Below are 18,042 nucleotides of genomic sequence, written 5' to 3'. Positions count from 1 at the left end.
ATTCAGGGATGATGCAATGTGTGATCTGATTGGTCCTGTATATGCATATATGTGTGAATTGTACAGTCAGTTGTATCTTCCTGCTTGAAGATCACTTCTACACATTATGCTGCCAGAATGCTGTAAATACTGCTGTAAATACACGTTGCTGAAGGAAATTGCTGGACTGTGTGTGAGTTATTTCTGGACTGCCTGGACTGCGAATCACTTTGCTAAAACCGCGATTTGCGCTAAGAAACGCTGACAATCACAATCATTCATACTATGTTTTTAACAGAATATTAATCTAAATGTGTAGTGTGTTTCACGTACATTAACTAATTTACCCATATGGCAACCTTGTCAGGTAGACTTCAGGAAAAGAGTGGCGGAAAGGGGGCGGGAAAAAAAGAGACTTGTTTGAAGGAAAATGGCCAGTACATGGGGGACGCAAGAGACAAGTAAGGGTTTTCCTGGTTCACAAATCAAGTTCATGGATACTTCAGTCTCACCAAAGATTAAGAAAAGAAGATTAATGATTTTAGGGTCGCCTCAAGATGTTCTCCTCCTGAGGCAGAACAACAAATAGTGTTGTCTGCTCCGTCCAAATTGTACCTGAGTTCTTACGCTACCCAAGTCAAAAAATCCCACATCTCTGCTTCCCTGCCATTAAAAATGCAACAGTAAATTAAATAACTATTTATTGCCTTTTCATGGCATCCAGAATCAATTGCCCAAGGCAGTATGTTCTCTCTGCCTAATGATAGTCTTGGTCTGCAAACCTGAATCAAAGAAATTCAACAGGTCAGATTTTATCTCTAGGATGTCTATTAAATATTGATTCCCCGATATATTGAATTTCCTCTTGTTGTCTAGATTAACCATCCCTCTTCCTGTGTATTATTTATTAATTCATGGAAACATTTTACATGCCACTTTTCTGCTTTGTGAGCCCTCAAAGTAATTAACAGATGTAAAGCAACTGAATTTAGATTTCCTAGTTAGTGCCATTTAAATTCCCCACTACCACCTTGACTTTTAAGTAAAACAATGTGATTAATAGTTACCCCCCCCCCCATTCACCTAAATTCTGCCTTTCGTCCAAGGTGAAAATGAAGATTGACAGTTAAGCTTTCCATAGTGGAATTTAGAGACACAGATTTAAGGAAAGATGCATGCAGGCTAATATTTGCTGATCATTTTCTATGTAACCAGAAGGCTAATCAATGGTCAGTATGACGAGAGAGAGAGAGAGAGAGAGAAAGAAAGAAAGAAAGAAAGAAAGAAAGAAAGAAAGAAAGAAAGTGAACGAACACCTTCCAACAGGTGCTCCACCTTTAATTCAGTACTCTTAACAAAAGTTAATTAAATGATTTAATGTGAAGATTAAACTACAAATCAAATTCATTATTGCTATTTGTTTTCCCATTCAGAACTCATCTTGAAAGGTATTGATTGCTAAGGAGTGTTTGCGCTGCTCTTTTTTTCTGAACCATATATAATTGTAGTAAATCTGGCCCTTTTTGTTCCACAGAACAATTAGGAATACAGAAAACCTCCTGCTGAGAGCCTATTATCAGAAATTGTCTGCACCAGATGAAAATAATTGTTTTGCGATGTTCGCAAATTGTTGCGCTTGAACAAAAAGTAACATTCTCATACACCAGTCCCACAAACCCAAGCAGATGAAAGAGTCTGTTGATTTCAAGGTGAGAAATTTAAACACACTGAAAGAAAATGGATTTAAAAGTGTCCTTCTATGGGTTAAAAGTGTCCTGCTAATGGGTCCACTGTGTTGAAGGTACTGTTAAAAGGGAATTGCTGCTACACATCCTTTCTGCACTGTTTCAGTACTGTTGCAATACCAACAATTACATGGGAATAGCTGTTGATGTATCTTCTTCCTGTTCTCAATGAAAGATGGGATAGACCTCCTGCAAATATTCCCCCTCAAACATTTTATTGGTTGAAACCAGAACACAAAGAAACATAAGACAGTAGAATTAGAAGTATAATTATAATGTTTTCGAAAGATAAAAACGTGTATAAGGTTCTGTAAAACACTTCCAGATATAGGCAGCCTCTCAGTCCTCCAGATCAACTGCTTTAGCCCCTGTCTACAGGACGTGACTGCTGATTGAGTTGAACAAGTCTTGCAGCTGTTGAATTGAGACATTAATTGCATGCACATTAGCAGAGAGCTGCTTTAGCTGCTCAGATTGTTGTAAAGCTGAACAAATGCTGTTTTCAGAAATCACTTCCTCCCCTTCCCAATCCCAGCTCTGGCTGAAGTTCTGCCTGGGAACCATCTTTGGGAACCAAAGTGGGAGCCATCTTTGTATATTTTTCTTTGCAATTCATGGCTGTGAAGTTCTGAGCTGATTATAAGCAAGAAACAGTTTTTTAAAGTAATAAAAATCAAGATAAAGTAAAGTCAATTACCAGAATCTCCAAAGAGCAAATATCAGACAACACAGGTTCATATCAAAGGATTACACACATGGGGTGGGGAGTGGCACAGAATATATCTGGTTGCATCACCATCTTGTGCGGTGAAGGCCATTTCAGCAGGCGGTGCTTGCATTAAAAGCTGCACCTGCTGAGATTTCCCCTTCAAAACAACCATTGAAGGTTGTCCTCTTTTTTTTTTCTTTGATCCCCCTACCTACATCAGCACCACTCCTTCTGGAAAGCAGGGGAAATGCCAGCTATACTGAGAGTTTCTCTGTCCATAAACTGGGCCATCTGTTATGACAAGAAGCGTGCGAACCGGCGCTATTTAAGGAAGCTCCGGTTCGCAAGCTGGGCCTCTTTCGATCTTGGCACCCACCCGCCCACCCTCTTTCTAGTATGTCTGTTGGGGTCGCCTGTTATGGGGCCGGATAGGAATTTTTGACCTCTATCCTAATTGGCATCTGGATGGGAGGATTTTTCGCCTATCCCACACTGGAAAAGGGTTTGTTGGCATTTGACGTTGGTTCTTTATATTCGGTCACACTTGCGGGTAGTGCGGGAATAACTGGTTGTCACGGTGTGTCCCTTTTGTAATTATCATAAAGCAAACAGCGCGTCAGTTCTGACGGTTCTGCGGATCGTGCGATTACAGGGCCGAAGGCGGCTGATGCGCTGGACCACTTGCGGACCAAAGTTTATCAAATACGATGGCCAGAGGTCTGGGGTGTTTAATTGAGGCATTACAGGTTCCTCCGGTCATTAGGCTGTTGGAACCTGGGGCCTGGGACTCGCCCATTCACTGATTTGGAATTATTTGGCGTTATTCCCCGCACTACCGCAGGCCCCCTCAATTTTGGAATTGGTTTATTTGGTGGCATTTAATTTGGTATTAATAAAGTGTGGCCCATATTTAAATCCAAAGAATTGTTGTCTTGCGTCATCATTTCGGGGCCTGGGGGAGCAATGATGATGGAAGATGCACCTTGGTTGCTAATGGAAAGACACCTTCACTGTGAGCTGTCATAGTCCTTAGGATCATTTGGAAAGGGCCCTGGTGGTGCCCCTTGCTCCCCATGTTGGTAATTGATCAGGAACAATCTACTTCAGATAAAGAGGTGGAATAGGCATGCAGTGGCTTTTGATAGTTGCCCTCCATCCAGATGCACCTGAATTGCAGACCGACTACTATCGTGAGTCAGCTACCAGCTACTGTTTGAAGACCATTACTCTGAACACTCTCTTTGCATAATTAAAAATAAAATAAACACACTTCACTTCTTCTATCCATTGTTAGAGGGTGTGCATTAACAGTATCAGTTACTCCATTTGGAGTATTTTCAACTGGCAGTTGTAAGCAAGATGACAAGGCCACATTTTGGCAGCTATCAGAAATTAATAAAGTATAATAATGGTAACTAATACTAAGGTCCTGCATGGCTCAAACAAGGTTGCAATTAGACCAGGATCCTATATTTTAATAGTGGTGTGCCTCTATTTCCCTCCTCTGATTCTTCGGGGGTGGAGCCAGCAGCATTTTCTCCTGGCTGCTTTTTATTTTATTTTATTTCAGTCTTTTTTATATTTTAATAGTTCTGTGGAAGAGGAAATTTAAGTGAGTGTGGATTTTAATGTGAGCAATATCTGCTGAAATGCTCTTGCTCACAAAACTACGTATCCTCCAAGAGATTATCCAATTTTTCGGAAAAACTCACTGCCTTTCAGAAAGTGTCGCCAAGCAAGGGAAAATACCAGAAGCTGATTCCTTTTTTGAATCAGTTAACCACTTCTCCCCCAAGCACGATGCAATTCACTGAGCTGTTGTTTGAGAAGTGTGAATGGTAGTGAGCACAAATGGGTATTCTGTAGACCAGATCTGGGCAAAGTGCAGCCTGAGGGCTATATATGGTCTGTGAGCTACTCCTGTCTGGCCCGCAGACAGTTTTGAACATCAAAACCATTTATAGCTTTTTGTCTAAAGTTGACCAATCTTTAACATACCGCAAAAAATCTCTTTAGTATTTGTGAAGATTAGCAAGTTTAAAATAAAAACAATCATAACACCACTGTTTCATTTTATTTTAAAGTAACATTGGTTCGGCCCCCAAACACAGTTCAGATTTTTCATGTGGCCCCCTCTATAGAAATTAATTGCCCATCCCTGCTGTAGACCATCTTGATGGCTGCCATTGGTGTTATCAACATTCAGGCTGTCCTTTGATATGTAAAGCTTGGCATCCTTTTATACATTTTTTAAAAATTCATAAATTGAAAACCCTCCCCCCAAATTTGCACAGAGGAAGAACAGACTACCCACTATATCTGTGCCAAATTTGGTGCTGGTATGAAGTCCAGTTTTAAAGTTATAATTTTTTGTTTGGTCTATCTCCATTTTTAGAATTGCCTTATAGAATGTTGATTTGCTGTGCCGGCACAATTATCACAGCAGAAGAGTACAGTGAAAATGACTGCATTGGTATTGAAAGAAAACAAAGCAACTCTTGTAATAATAATATGACTGGCCAGAAGAGCTCAGTGTTATTTAACTTCCACTAATATAGCGGTTGCAAATCAAACAGTCATAAATAATTGTTTCCTGAGAAAAAGAAGAACAGAAGGAACTTTCATATTCTTCTGTCATTAAAATCCTGCAAATGTGATGTGCTGAAAATATGCAGGTTCAGTATTAATCTGACATCAAGTGGAACAAAAGGAACATTTTGGCCAAATAACAATACTTACAGGCAGTACTTTCTAAGCTTCCTTTTGTCTTTGATGTTGAGATGTTCTTTGTTGAAGACTGTCATATGCTAGGATCCATGAGGCAGCAAGCTCATGATTTTGAAACAACCCAAGCAGGCAGGAACAGGGCATACAAATATAATAAAGTAAAATAAAATTAGATTGAGAATAATATATGGAGAAAATGCATGGAGCAACAATTTATCTCTGCCTCTGAGTTTGTAGCCTGTGACAGGAAGGTGAGATGATCCATACCATGTCTAAGCACTGAAGGCCAAAGAATGCTCCAGGCAGCCCTGCAATACCAATGATGAATCTTCCCTGGTAGCCGGACAATTTATATAGAGCTGTGGTCATAGTAGAGTTATAGCCTTGGGCTGAATCTAGAAGACACAGTTTTCACTCTGTTCCACCTCTGATGCTTAAAAGTGTCTTCTCCTGGCATTCCAGCCACAATTCTTGTTGCTGATCAGACAACTTGACATCAATGTACAGAGTAATCTTACTTTGACATTACTGAGGGGAATTTTTGTTGCACCTAAGGGGAGCAGAACAGCTTAGGTGATACCATCTGTTACACCCAGCTTTGCCTTACAACACTTCACTTTCTCCCTCCAGCATCACTTCCTGGTGGCTACCTCACTCTGCCTATAATCAGAATTGCCCTGCAACCAGTTTTATTATACTAGACAGTTCTTTGAGAATATGAAGCTGCTTCCTATTGGATCAGCCCATTGGTCTGAGGGAGAGATGAGTAGGCCGACAATCATTTATTTATTTATTTATTTATTTATTTATTTATTTATTTATTTATTTATTTATTTATTTATTTATTTATTTATTTATTTATTTATTATTCATTCATTCATTCATTCATTCATTCATTCATTCATTCATTATTCATTCATTCATTCATTCATTCATTCATTCATTCATTTATTTATTTATTTATTTATTTATTTATTTATTTATTTATTTATTTATTTATTTATACCCCACCCATCTGGCCTAAAAGGCCACTCTAGGTGGCTTCCAGTGAAAACAGTAAAATAATACAAAGAGTTACAGAAATCATAATTTTAACATACACAATAGAAAAATAAAACTAAAATAAATAAAGGAGAACAAGAGAAAATCAAGTGTTAGCTGGAGGGAAGGCCTGAATATATAGCCATGTTTTTAGTTGCCTTTTAAAGGTGCCCAAAGTGGGGACTGTGCGAATCTCAGGAAGGAGATTATTCCAGAGGTGAGGAGCCACCGCCAAGAAGGCCTGGTTTCGTGTCTTTTCCTTCTGGGCCTCTCTCGGCGTCAGGCTCCTCAGCCTCACCTCCTGGCTCGCACGGGTGATCCAGGTAGATCTTGGTGGGAGCAGGCATTCTGCCAAATATCGAGGTCCTAAATCAACAGTAAAAAGCATTAAGTTCTGTGTATTTGGGTTCAGGTCTGCACAGAAGCGTGAAGTTTTTGGTAAGCATTTCTGACTGTTGCTCACAAAGGCTCACAGATACTTGAAAGAATTTTTTTCATAAATGCAAAGGTCCAGCATCTCTGTGGCCTCCCTTTCTCTTTTGTCTGTTTCTACCTGTCTGGGCCATCACATGTGCCCAATTTCTTTGCATTTGAGGGTTTTTTAAAAAATCCTTTTGTTAAAAATCTGTGAAAAATTACAACAGCAATGAAGTGAGGTGGGTGAACTTTGGTTTCCTTTCTCATTAAACACAACATCTTTCACTCTTAAGTCCTCTCTTCAAAATTTAGCAAAGAATAGCTGCAGGCCAAACACACATCTCCTTGTGTGGAAGAAAGTTGATTGCCCAGCTACTAATATCTGGAAAGGTTAGATTAGCTAAGCTTTATGGTGCATCAAGAGCAACAGGTGGGGGGGGGGGGAGGGAGGCTCAGGCATAGGAAACAGTGTGATAAGCCCCAAGAACTTTTTGGAGAAATAGCATTAAAGAGTGAAATTTTGATTTAGAATTGGGTTTGGAGATTTAGTCCAATTTTAACAGAATATTTTGCCATGATGCATATCATTGTTGCTATGTGCTTGAATCAGTTTGATTTCCTTTCTTCCATGGTGGGATGACTAATCCATTGCCTGTCTTCTTTTTCCTCAGTCTGATGCAAGGTTAGGACTCACTACAGGTGAGTAAAATAGGCCAGTTTGAAGCACATACATATAAAATGGTTGTTTAGTTTTTAACCCTCTACTGAACCTGGAATTCTACTTGTTGACTCATTTTTTACCTATGAATAAGGTGATATATATATTCCATTTTTTAACCTATGAATGTGATATATATCTCTGTATATCTAGGGACAGACCATGTATTACCTGTCTCTAGGGCACACTATCCCTGTTTATCTCTTGGGGATATCTTTTAAAAATGTCTGCTATCAAGAGCATCCTGTCAAGAGCATACCAAGAGACAAGAACACTGTGGCAGAACATGACATTGCTTTTTAAATACCTGAAGGCTGTCCTACAGAAAAAAGCAAAGGCTCTTTCTCTTCTGCCCCGGAAGGGAGGAGTAGATCAAATGGATAACAAGTTACAGGATGCTGGATTTTAGTTAGATTTTTGGGAGAATAGAAGATGGCACGCTCTCCTCTGGCAGAGCATGGAAGTGTTACAGTTTTGGAACACAGCTCCCAGAATTTCTCAGCCAGCATCGGAGTCTAAGAGCTCTGATCCCAAAAAGGTAGCATGTCCAGCTTCTGCCCCAAAGCTTACCTTAGCATTAGGTAAAATGAGAGGGCCACTTAAGAAAGCAAATGCTGGAGCCCAGGAACAAGGGTTTGGGAGATAGACAGATGGCCTCTTCTCCATTCTCTCACCAATATTAAATATTTTATCTTTCTGTGGAACAGAGGGAGCCATCTTTCTCTTAAACAGCAACATATTGTGGGCTCTTCCTCACTGGAGGTCTTGAAGCAGAGCCTGACAGCCATCTCTGGTTTGCTATAACTCAGAATTTCCTACAGTGAACAGGAGTGTTCATCTCCTTGATTCTTTATAAAGCCTCTAGTTGCACTCTAGAAAAGAATTATCCAGGAGTTTGTAGAGACTACATACTCTTGACACATAAATGCATAAATATTGATAGTGCACAACCTGCCATTTCACATCCTGTGGTAGATGAGGTTAATTTGGCATGCCAGCACAGTGCTACTTTTAGATGTCTGTTGCAGACTCTTTAAATGGCTCCCATTTCTGCATCTTCAGCTGCAGTGAGAGTAGCAATTGGTGTACCTAGGGGCAACAAAAGTTTCACCTTCTGACATTTCCAAGTCAAGCTGTTGTAAAAGGAAGAGGCACACAATTTCTTCTGTTCCTCTAGCAGGTCTACCAAACTCCCCCTTAGCCATCCTCCAGGGAGTAAGTGAATTTACTTTGCCCACCCAGCCCAGAAATAAAGAGATGACATAGGTTGTTTGGTTAAAACTTGGGCCACAACTTTATTAACTACAGTGGTGCCTCGCATAGCGATCACTCCGTATAGCAATGAAATCGCTTTGTGATGAACTTTTTGCCATCACAAAAGCGATCGCTTTGCGATGGTCCCTATGGGGAAATTTCGCTTTGCGATAATCGCAGGGAAGCGATCATTGCAAAACCCCCATTTTTGGCCAGCTGATCGGCGGTTTCAAAATGGCCACCGGGTAAACAAAATGGCTGCCTGCTGTGTTTGCTCGCTTAAGAGGCACCGAAAATGGCCGCCCCTCTGGAGGATTTTCGCTTAAAGGGGAGTTTTTAGCCCATAGGAACGCATTAATTGCGTTTTAATGCGTTTCTATGGGCTTTTTCTTTTCGCTTAGCGATGTTATTGCTTAGCAGCGATTTTTTTCTGCAGAGATTAACATCACTAAGTGAGGCACCACTGTATTTAAACTAAATCCCCCATCTACAAGGGGGCCTAACATAGTGCAATATTTATCCAAATACAGTGTAGCTTTTACCTCCGGATTCTAAAGCAGGACAAATTTCTATTTCTGAATTATGCTGTCTTCCATCCAGCAGGTATTCAGGTGCCCCATGATAGGGGTACCCCCACTGCCTCAGGCCACTGAGCCTCATGACCCTAGGTCAGTGATGGCGAACCACCTGGCACATGAAGCCTTTTCTTCTGGCATGCGAGTGAGTGGTCCACCCACCTGCCCTTGTGGAAAGAAATGTCTTGAAGTGGCTGCAGCCAAGATTCCCAGGATCCTCTTCCTGTTCTGGGTCCATCGCCATGTTTTCCCCCTTCCTCTTCTGGGTCTGTCGCCATGTTTTCCCCCTTCCTCTTCCTGTTGTGGATCTGTTGCCATGTTTTCCTCCTCTTTCACTTCCTGTTCTGGGTCCGGCACCATGTTTTTCCCCCTTTCACTTCCTGTTCTGGGTCTGTCGCCATGTTTCCCCCCTTTCACTTCCTGTTCTGGGTCCGTTGCCATGTTTTCCCCCTCTTTCACTTCCTGTTCTGGGTCCGTTGCCATGTTTCCCCCCTCTTTCACTTCCTGTTCTGGGTCCGTCACCATGTTTCCCCCTCTTTCACTTCCTGTTCTGGGTCCTTCACCATGAATTCCCCCTGAAACTGCCACTTCCGGTTCTGGTGCTGGTCTTCTGTGTGGCACGGGGCTGGCATGGCAGCCACTGGTTTCTTCCCCCCATCATTTTGGGCACTTGAGCTGAAAAAGGTTTGCCACCACTGCCCTAGGGTAACTGCTGCCCGGGATGTCCCTTTAATAAAAGGCCACCTCTCCTTGGAGCCCTGCTGGCTCAATAAAACAGGGAGATGTTTTTCGTACCATGTGTCCTCCAGGAGCTCATAAAAACTCTTCCCCTCACACTACCCACCGCTGTGACTGAAAACATGGCCTTAACTATCCATTAATTCATCTTACTTAACTTAATTAAAGGACCACACCCCAGCAGTAAGAATGGGATGAGCAAAAACACACCTGCTTCCTTCAAAGCCAATTAGGGATTCTGGCCAAAAATTCCCATCTGGCTCTTAGGCAACAAGCTATTCCCATTCTTACTTTAAGGATGGGTGGGAGGGTTGCTCGGCCAATTGAAGAAGAGGCTGGGTGAGAGGGACATGGCTCTTGAAGGCTCTGTCCCTCCCCCCCCAAGACAGCGGCATCATCACACTGTGATGCCAATCTCCAAGCAGGCGGGCAAAGCATCCCCACTGCAGCAGCTCTGCGACCAGTGGAACAGACATTTCTGAACATAATTCTGAATCACAGTCAATAAATGCTACATGTAATATAAGCAGGGGACCCAAGGCTCACATCCTGCACTCTTCAGCTCCCTTCAAAAGTGCACCAGGGTGAGGGGGTAGGGTTGCCACATTGTATAGAGGACAGAGCTCCAGTACCTTTATTAGTTGTGTGAAAGACAAAAATTCAGCAGCTGCAGTCTGCTATGCCACATTGCTTTGTAGCTACAGGATAATCAGTTTCCTGATGACATTTGTATAGTGAACCATTGTGGGTCATACTCTATTGTCCCCTTGAGCTAAGTGTTAAAATGTACCTTGCTGTTCAGGAAAAATTCTATGTTTGACCCTCTGCCTTTACCACTGAACATGCTGCTCTGTGTTCCCTCTCCAGGGTTGCTTCCATATACGTAGATGGTTCCTTCTCTCTTTCTGCTGCTAGAGGTGTCAGGGCTCCCGGTTGAGGTCTCAAGGACTTGCTATGCTTCTCTGGTTCGCCAGGAAGGAAGACAAATCTCAGAATGAGCAGCACTGGAGGAGGATAATTCCTTTTGAGATGGTTTCATAACCTTTGATTTTTATATGATATCAAGAAATAGTTTTGCTGCCTGCCTGACCATCAGAAATGGGCTTCACCCTTTTTTCTAGGTTATCCATTTAGCCAGGTTTTATTCATCTGCCCTTCCATTCTACGCAAGTCTGTTTTCAGAAGCTGAAATGGTGGTAACCTATCTACCTTGCAGTGCTGATGTTCAGCTCTCTGGAACACCTATGTATATGCAATACTTCTTGCAATGTTTTGAATTTCTGGTAAAATTTTCTGTGCTTAACCGATAGAAGTACAGAGACTAACAGATAATAATAGCTTCAAGTTTCCCAGACAGTCCTCCCCTTTCTTATTAACTGGCACTTCAGGTCTCATTAACTCGCTCTGAGACATTTATGGGAGAAAGAACAATTTTTTAAAATTACTTACAGTTGTGAACAGATAATAGGAAAAAAAATCTTATTGACTTCCAACAAATTAAAGGGAGGGAAAAGAAATACTCAGCACAGAGGCGGGGCTCTCTTTGAATTCAGAGGCAGGAATCAGCAATTGGTTAGTGCTGGATGATTGACAGCCACACCAGCCCAGAAAGTTCCCTCCCAGTCAAAAAAAAAAACTACTAGCAGCATGTGAGCTTATAAAAACTCCAACAATACTTCCTAGTGAGTGCTCCAGTGTGGGCTTGTACCATCTTCTTACCCCCAGATGGTCATCGTATATGGCAACCCAGGTGGTAACTATTAAAAGCACTGTGTGGATCTCCTGTCTTTCCCTCCCCACGCAGGAGAAGTGTTGGGGAAAATGCTATAGGGTCACAGATGGGACACAACAGTGACGGAATGAGTCAAGGCAATTGCACAGTGAAATCATTGCCTGGAAACACCCCAAGCAGTGCTGGATTTATGCAACATTTAAGTCTTAATCTGTCCCCAACTCCAGGTTCTGCCTGGTAGCAGGATATTTATTTTCCAAAGTTGCAGACCTCTAACTGCATAGCATCTCTTTCTGAAGGTATAAGTTGCAGATATTTACAATTGCAGGCTGGAAACTATATTTTCTCTCCCCTCCCTGGAAGGTAACAAAGCAAGTTGTTCTGAAGCATTCTGGTGTGGGAATTCATCAGGTAACTGTAGTCATAAGCTTTAGCATTGGTGCAAGAAGCCAAAGAAACTTGCAGAGTCAGGCTGCGTCGTGTGATGTAGTTGAACAAAACAACTAATATGAAGAAGCAGAGTGCAAAATTTCCACATTTCTCCGAAGTGAACTTGCCAAATGTAATTCTCACCTTCAGGGAACTGTGTCCAGGAATAGATTTTTAAAATGCCAAGTAGGGGGGGAGTATAATCTCCTTTCCATAAAATTGTCGGGGGCATACATTGACACATTCTGTTTCTTTTGCCTCCTGAGTACTTACCGTATTTTCCATTATCTAAGAGTATTCTGCGCTTATCAGATGAAGGAAATGAGGCTCATTATTTAAAAGTGAGCCACAGGGGCAGAAGAAAGGAAAGAATTAAGCTTTTTCTTTTTCTATTTGGTATATCAACTTGAATCTCACTCGTCTTCCTTATGAATTTCAATCATGGTTCACGGCTGTATTTCTTTTCTTCTTTTTTAAAGGAATGATGGGGAAGGAAATACCAGAAGACCTTTCAAAAAAAAAAAAAAAAAAAGAGGGAGAAGAGTTTACATGCAGTCAAATTTAAGCATTAATCTATAGTCTCTGTCATTTAGATGACTTCTGTGTTTCATCACTATGTATAAGATTCTATTGTTATATTTTGTGGCAACGTATAATATATCTCTCCCTCTGCAGATGAAACGCTCTTTTCTCAAATGGGGAGTATATATTTAAAATAAATATAGTAAACTAAATCAGATTGTCTGTGATTTCTCAACAAGAATGTTAGTAATGGTGATATGTTTCCTAAAAGATAGCTTCTCCACTCTCTGTGTGTTTTACCTCTGGAGTGAAAGGGTGATGCAAAGTTAAGGAGGTACTGTACAGCTCTGAATCTTTTTTTTTTGTCTACTCTAGAGTAGGGATAGGCAAAGTACAGGGAACTGAAACAGCTTCCTTTGGAATTTGATGGAAATAAGAGGTAGAGTTGGATATCAATCTACTATTGACACTGAACTCCAAGACTTTGGACAACCACTCCCAGCAATTTGATGTACATGATGAATATTATTGGGGGCCATAACCTTAGGAGATCCCATAGGCCAATGGCCAAGGTGTTGAACATGATTCATCAAGGACCACTTACATACATAAACCTTTATTGGCATTTGATTACAGTAAGAAAAATAGACAAAGTAACCAGGGAAGTAAAGAGGGGAAAGGTTAAAACTGAAGTTGGGAGGGATGGGGATTACGGTTTCTCATAAGAATAGTTGGCAGAAATTCCGCCACGAGATGGGTAGTGGTTGGAAAGTAATCACTTAGAAGAATTGGGAGGGGGTCAGAGAGGGAGGGAGGGAGGGTTAGGAGAAAAGGGTGTAGCAAGGAAGATCTAAGGGCAGAGTGAGAGGGGCAACGAAGTAAAATATGGGCTACTGTGTCTGATTCGCGGAAACAGAGTGGACAGAATCTGTTTGATCGGGGGGTATTGGAGTATCTGCCAAAGTGATAAGCAGATGGGAAGATGTTTAAACGAGCAAGAAGAAAGGCCCTCCTTTTCCTTGGGTCTGTCAGGTGAAAGAGATAACTGGCTGGGTGGCCCAGTAAGGGGGGGAGCCCAAAGTAAGATGGTGAGCAAGTGGGATTTAGATTAAGTAGGAGGGTCCGGGTTTCTTGTTCTAGTAGTTTAGACTTAATGATAAGGTGGGCTTTAGGAAGGTCAAGGTCGGCCAAGGTTTCAGGGGATAGGTCGAGGGTGGAAAGCTTAGCATCTACTAGTTTGAACCAGTTGGATATGTGAGAATCACGAATAAGGTCATATAGGATGGAGGTTGGGTGGGAGTTGAGATGAAGTTTCAGCCAGAATTTGAAGGTAGAAATCCAAGCAGAGGTGGAGGGGAGGTGGATACCTAGTTCTAATGCAATCGTGGACAGTCTGATTGAGTTGGGGATCCCCAGAATCTTACGAAGAAATTTAGAGATTGAGCAATCCAGTTCGGAGTTGGCGACTTCAATCCAAACGGGTGCTCCGTACAGTAATTGAGGGACGGATTTGAGTTGGAATGCCTGAAGAGCAGCAGGGATAAATTGGTTGCCTTTGTTGAAAAAGAATCTGACTATGGCGTTTTGAGATAGAAGAGCTGAGGATATGGCAGATTTACGGTGAAGTAACCAAGAGTGGCGGTAGTGAAATGTAACTCCGAGATACTTGAAGGATGGTACCTGCTGAAAGCTGAGGTTTTGTATTTTCCATTGGGATGGTGTCCATGATTTGGAGAAGACTAAAATTTTAGTCTTCGTGGAGTTAATGGATAGATGATTTGCAAGACAGTACTCCTGGAAGGTTAAAAGCAGCTTACGGAGACCGCGCTTGGAGAGAGAGAGAAGGACAGCGTCATCGGCATATAGGAGTAGGGGAATAGGTGAGTTGTTCAGGGAGGGGATGGGAAGGTCAAGAGGGAGTAAGACAGGAGGAAGATCAGCTATATAGAGGTTAAATAAGAGGGGTGCCAGGATGCATCCCTGTCTGACGCCTTTCTGGATAGGAATATCTTCAGTCACGGCGCCAGTGCGGTCTAAACGTACGCGACATGAATTGGAAGAATGTAGTTGTTGGATGAGTGAGAGAAGACGGGGGTCAATATTCCAGTTCATTAATTTCTTCCATAAGGTGTTCCTGTCTACGGAGTCAAAGGCTCCTTTGAGATCGATGAATGCGGAGTAAAGTTTTGCCTTGTGGGACTGGGAGTATTTATTGACTAGGAAAGAGAGGGTGAAAATATGGTCCAGGGTCGAAGCTCCTGGGCGGAAGGCAATTTGTTCCCTAGTTGGGAGACCAATGTCTTCTGCCCAGGCAGTGAGTTTCTTGAGGAGAAATCTTGAGTAGAGTTTCCCAATAAAGGATAGAAGGCTTATTGGTCTATAGTTGCTGGGGAGAGAGGGATCGCCTTTTTTATATATTGGGACAATGATTGAATTGAGCCAAGATTCGGGAATGATACCTGATTTATTGACGATGGTGAATAGGTTAGCAAGAGGGATGGACCACCATGTGTGGTTGTTGGTGAGGAACTCTGAGGGAATTCCATCTGGACCGGGGGATTTCCGGGGTTTGAGAGTGTGGATGAGCTCAATGATTTCATCGGGTGTAACGGGGGGCCAGTCTAGTAATTCAGGGGAAGGGTAAGGATATTTTATGGAAGGAGTCTGGGTAGAGAAGACGTGGGTGTAGTAGGTTGACCAAGAGGAGGAAGAGATCGGGGTGGGGAGAATTGGGTCTGAGTGGGATAATGATCTAGAAACAAGGGACCAGAAAAGGCTATGGTTGTTGGAGAGAATTGAATGGTGGAGAAGGCTCCAGTTTTGTTGGGCATATAGATGTTTTTTTTGCTCAAACAAAGTACGGCAGAGTTTTTTAAGATAGGAGTAAGTTAGGACAAGTTTGGAAGAGGGGTCTGCAAGGGTTGCACGGAAAGTTTGCCTAGTCAGTTTCTTGGCTGTCAAACAGTCTGAGTCAAACCAGGATGGACAGTGGGGATGGGTAGAAGGGGGTCGGGAGGGGCTGAGGGATTGGGTGAGGGATTTAATTAGGGACTCATAAACGAGGACAGCCAGATGAGGAGAGTTGGTCTTGGATAGGGTCTGGTTGAGATCAATCACATCGTTTTTGCGAGTCCAGGCTCTGAAGGACTCTTCAGAGTTATGGGTCCATCTTAGTCTAGGAGGGGGTGGGAGATAGGGGGTAGGGAGGGAGTTGTCTGACTCAGCAGGAAGGGTAAGGGATAAAAGTGTGATTGTAGGTAAATGGTCACTTTCTGTCCGTATATCGACATGGAAGTCGAGGATTTGGGGGAGGGCTTCAGGGGAAGATAAGGTGTAATCAAGTACACTGGCCCCTCTATGAGAATAGTGAGTGAATTTGCCGGGTGAGTCTTGGTCTAAAGAGCCGTTTAGAACTACTAGATTAAACTCTATAAGGAGATCTACCAGCTCGGAGGTATGTGGGTTAAAGGAACTGTCTTGGGATTGTCTTGGTCTTTGTAATATAGGGGGAATTGAGTCTTCAGGATCCCAGTTCATGTATTGGGCTAAGGCAGAATTGTCCGGGCCTAGTCTGGCGTTAAAATCACCAAGAAGGAGGAGAAAAACAGAAGGGTTGAGTTTGAGAAAGTCAGAGGTAAAATGTTGGATTCCATCCCAGAGCGGAAGGGCGGTGAAAGGGGGGGGAGGAATGTATATGTTAAGTATTAGGGTTTGAGAGGATGTGGTGGAGAGAAGAAAAGCCTGGAAGTAAGACGATTGGGTAGGTTGAGGAGTTAGGAGATGGCTGAGGGAGTGCCGTATTAAACAGCAGAGTCCTACACGGGGGCGACCTTTAGAATGAATTTTAAAGGCTGGAAGGGGGTAAGAGGTGAATCCAGGTATGTAGGGGGGGTTGGACAGCCAAGTTTCTTGAAGGAAAATCAGATCGAATGAAGAGAGGTAATTTAAAAAATCTGAGTCCATATTCTTGTTAGCCCAGCCAGCTATGTTCCATGATATTAGCTTCAGGTTTGTTCGTTGATGGACGGCTGGCAGGGTAGAAAGAATTAGTCAGTCTGGGTAGTCGAGATTTGGAGAATGGTTGGAGGGAGGGATAGAAGTCTGTAAACTGTTTGTCCTGAAAGGAGTGTGGTTACTGGAAGGTTCGGGGTGGGGGTGGGGGGTGGAGGGAACAGTTGAGGTAAAAAGGGGAGGATTAGGGAGGGAAGTTTGGGGGGGGGAGAGTGGATTAATTTGGGAGGGATTTGTAAAAGGAGGGGGGAAGGAGTTAGGGTTAGAAAGTTGGGAAGTGGTAGGAGGGGAAACGGGAGTTGTTGCATCCACAAGCAAGAAAGAGCCTGTGTTAGTTGGTTTAACAATATGGCAGATTGGGTAAAGTGAGGGAACAGTACTGGGGGCCTGGACGGGGGTTGGAATGAGATGGTCGTTATTGCCTGGAGGTATAGTAACCAAAGAGGAGGGGGTGTCAAGGTAGGTTGTATTGGGATTTGATTGGGATATCGAGTGGATGTGGGAGGTAGGTGGGGGTGGGAAGAGGTTGGGATTCACAGAATTGGTCTCAGGAGAGTCAGCTGGGGTGGGGGTATCAATTTTTCCCTCAGGGTTTGAGGAACTCTTCAGAGGGCGGGGGGGAGGGGTCGGGGGTGAACAGGGGTTCTGGGTTCTGGTTGGGAAGGTAGCTGATGGGTAGGTCGCTACCCTTGACTCCTGGATTCGGGTTCTGGGTTTGAGAAGGTTCAAAATTTGAGCATTCTTAAAGTGTCTTTGGAACGCTGGAACAACATCCTTGGGATCCGACTGGAGTGAAAGGACAACAAAAATCTGACCGTAGGGTAGGGCGAAGTCAGTCTCACGATCTTATCAAGGACCACTTCCTGAGCTTGCTTCTCCAAGCAAGATTGACATATCTGTAAACCAGTGTGTTCAAATCCTATCACAAAGAGACAGCACAGAAAAATACCACCGTTGACAGTTGAAAGCAATCAAGAGATCCAGCAGAAGCAACAAAGACATAGTTGTCCAGTTCCTTATACAGGTCCTACAAGGCAGCCAAAACTGTCTCTGTTGATTGAAACTGAATAATCCATCTCACTGAGGAAGCTGTAGAGTAGGAGATCACTACATACTCCAGTACTGTGGGAAGCTCCTGCTCAAGGCTGTTATCTGTTATCTGTTACAGTGACATGCAAACACTCCTGGCAGAGAGCAGCACCTCCTGGCGGGTGGGGTAACCTCTTATTCTGCCTTTCTGCTTAGAGTTAGAGCATTAGCTCCAGCCAATCCTAGTGGCGATTAGGCAACTAGTATCCTTTCTGAATTCTCACAATATTCTATGTAATCCTGCTAAATTAATAAAAAGCATTCTCAAGGCATTGCCTTGAGGCTCCGCTGGCTCGGACATGTGCTAGTCAACTCTTTGTACTTCCTCTAAGACTAACTGCTTTCCTATTGTTCTG

The 18,042-nt window shown here is 42.8% G+C and overlaps 2 long non-coding RNA genes across 2 annotated transcripts in view; both read left to right on the top strand.

Annotated features, from left to right (window-relative positions):
* Positions 1–13,026, top strand: part of LOC110086005 (uncharacterized) — a 47,997-nt gene extending 34,971 nt beyond the window's left edge. The window contains exons 3-5 of the long non-coding RNA XR_013543859.1: positions 1,514–1,688; positions 7,290–7,317; positions 12,544–13,026. This is a non-coding gene — a long non-coding RNA (uncharacterized LOC110086005). The remainder of the gene's footprint in view (positions 1–1,513; positions 1,689–7,289; positions 7,318–12,543) is intronic.
* LOC144588346 (uncharacterized) overlaps positions 1–18,042 on the top strand; it is a 497,164-nt gene that overhangs the window by 130,595 nt on the left and 348,527 nt on the right. The window lies entirely within an intron of this gene.

This window comes from Pogona vitticeps, chromosome 3 (genome assembly GCF_051106095.1).
Source record: "Pogona vitticeps strain Pit_001003342236 chromosome 3, PviZW2.1, whole genome shotgun sequence".
Lineage (NCBI taxonomy): Eukaryota > Metazoa > Chordata > Lepidosauria > Squamata > Agamidae > Pogona > Pogona vitticeps.
This window is presented reverse-complemented; position numbering and strand designations above follow the sequence as displayed.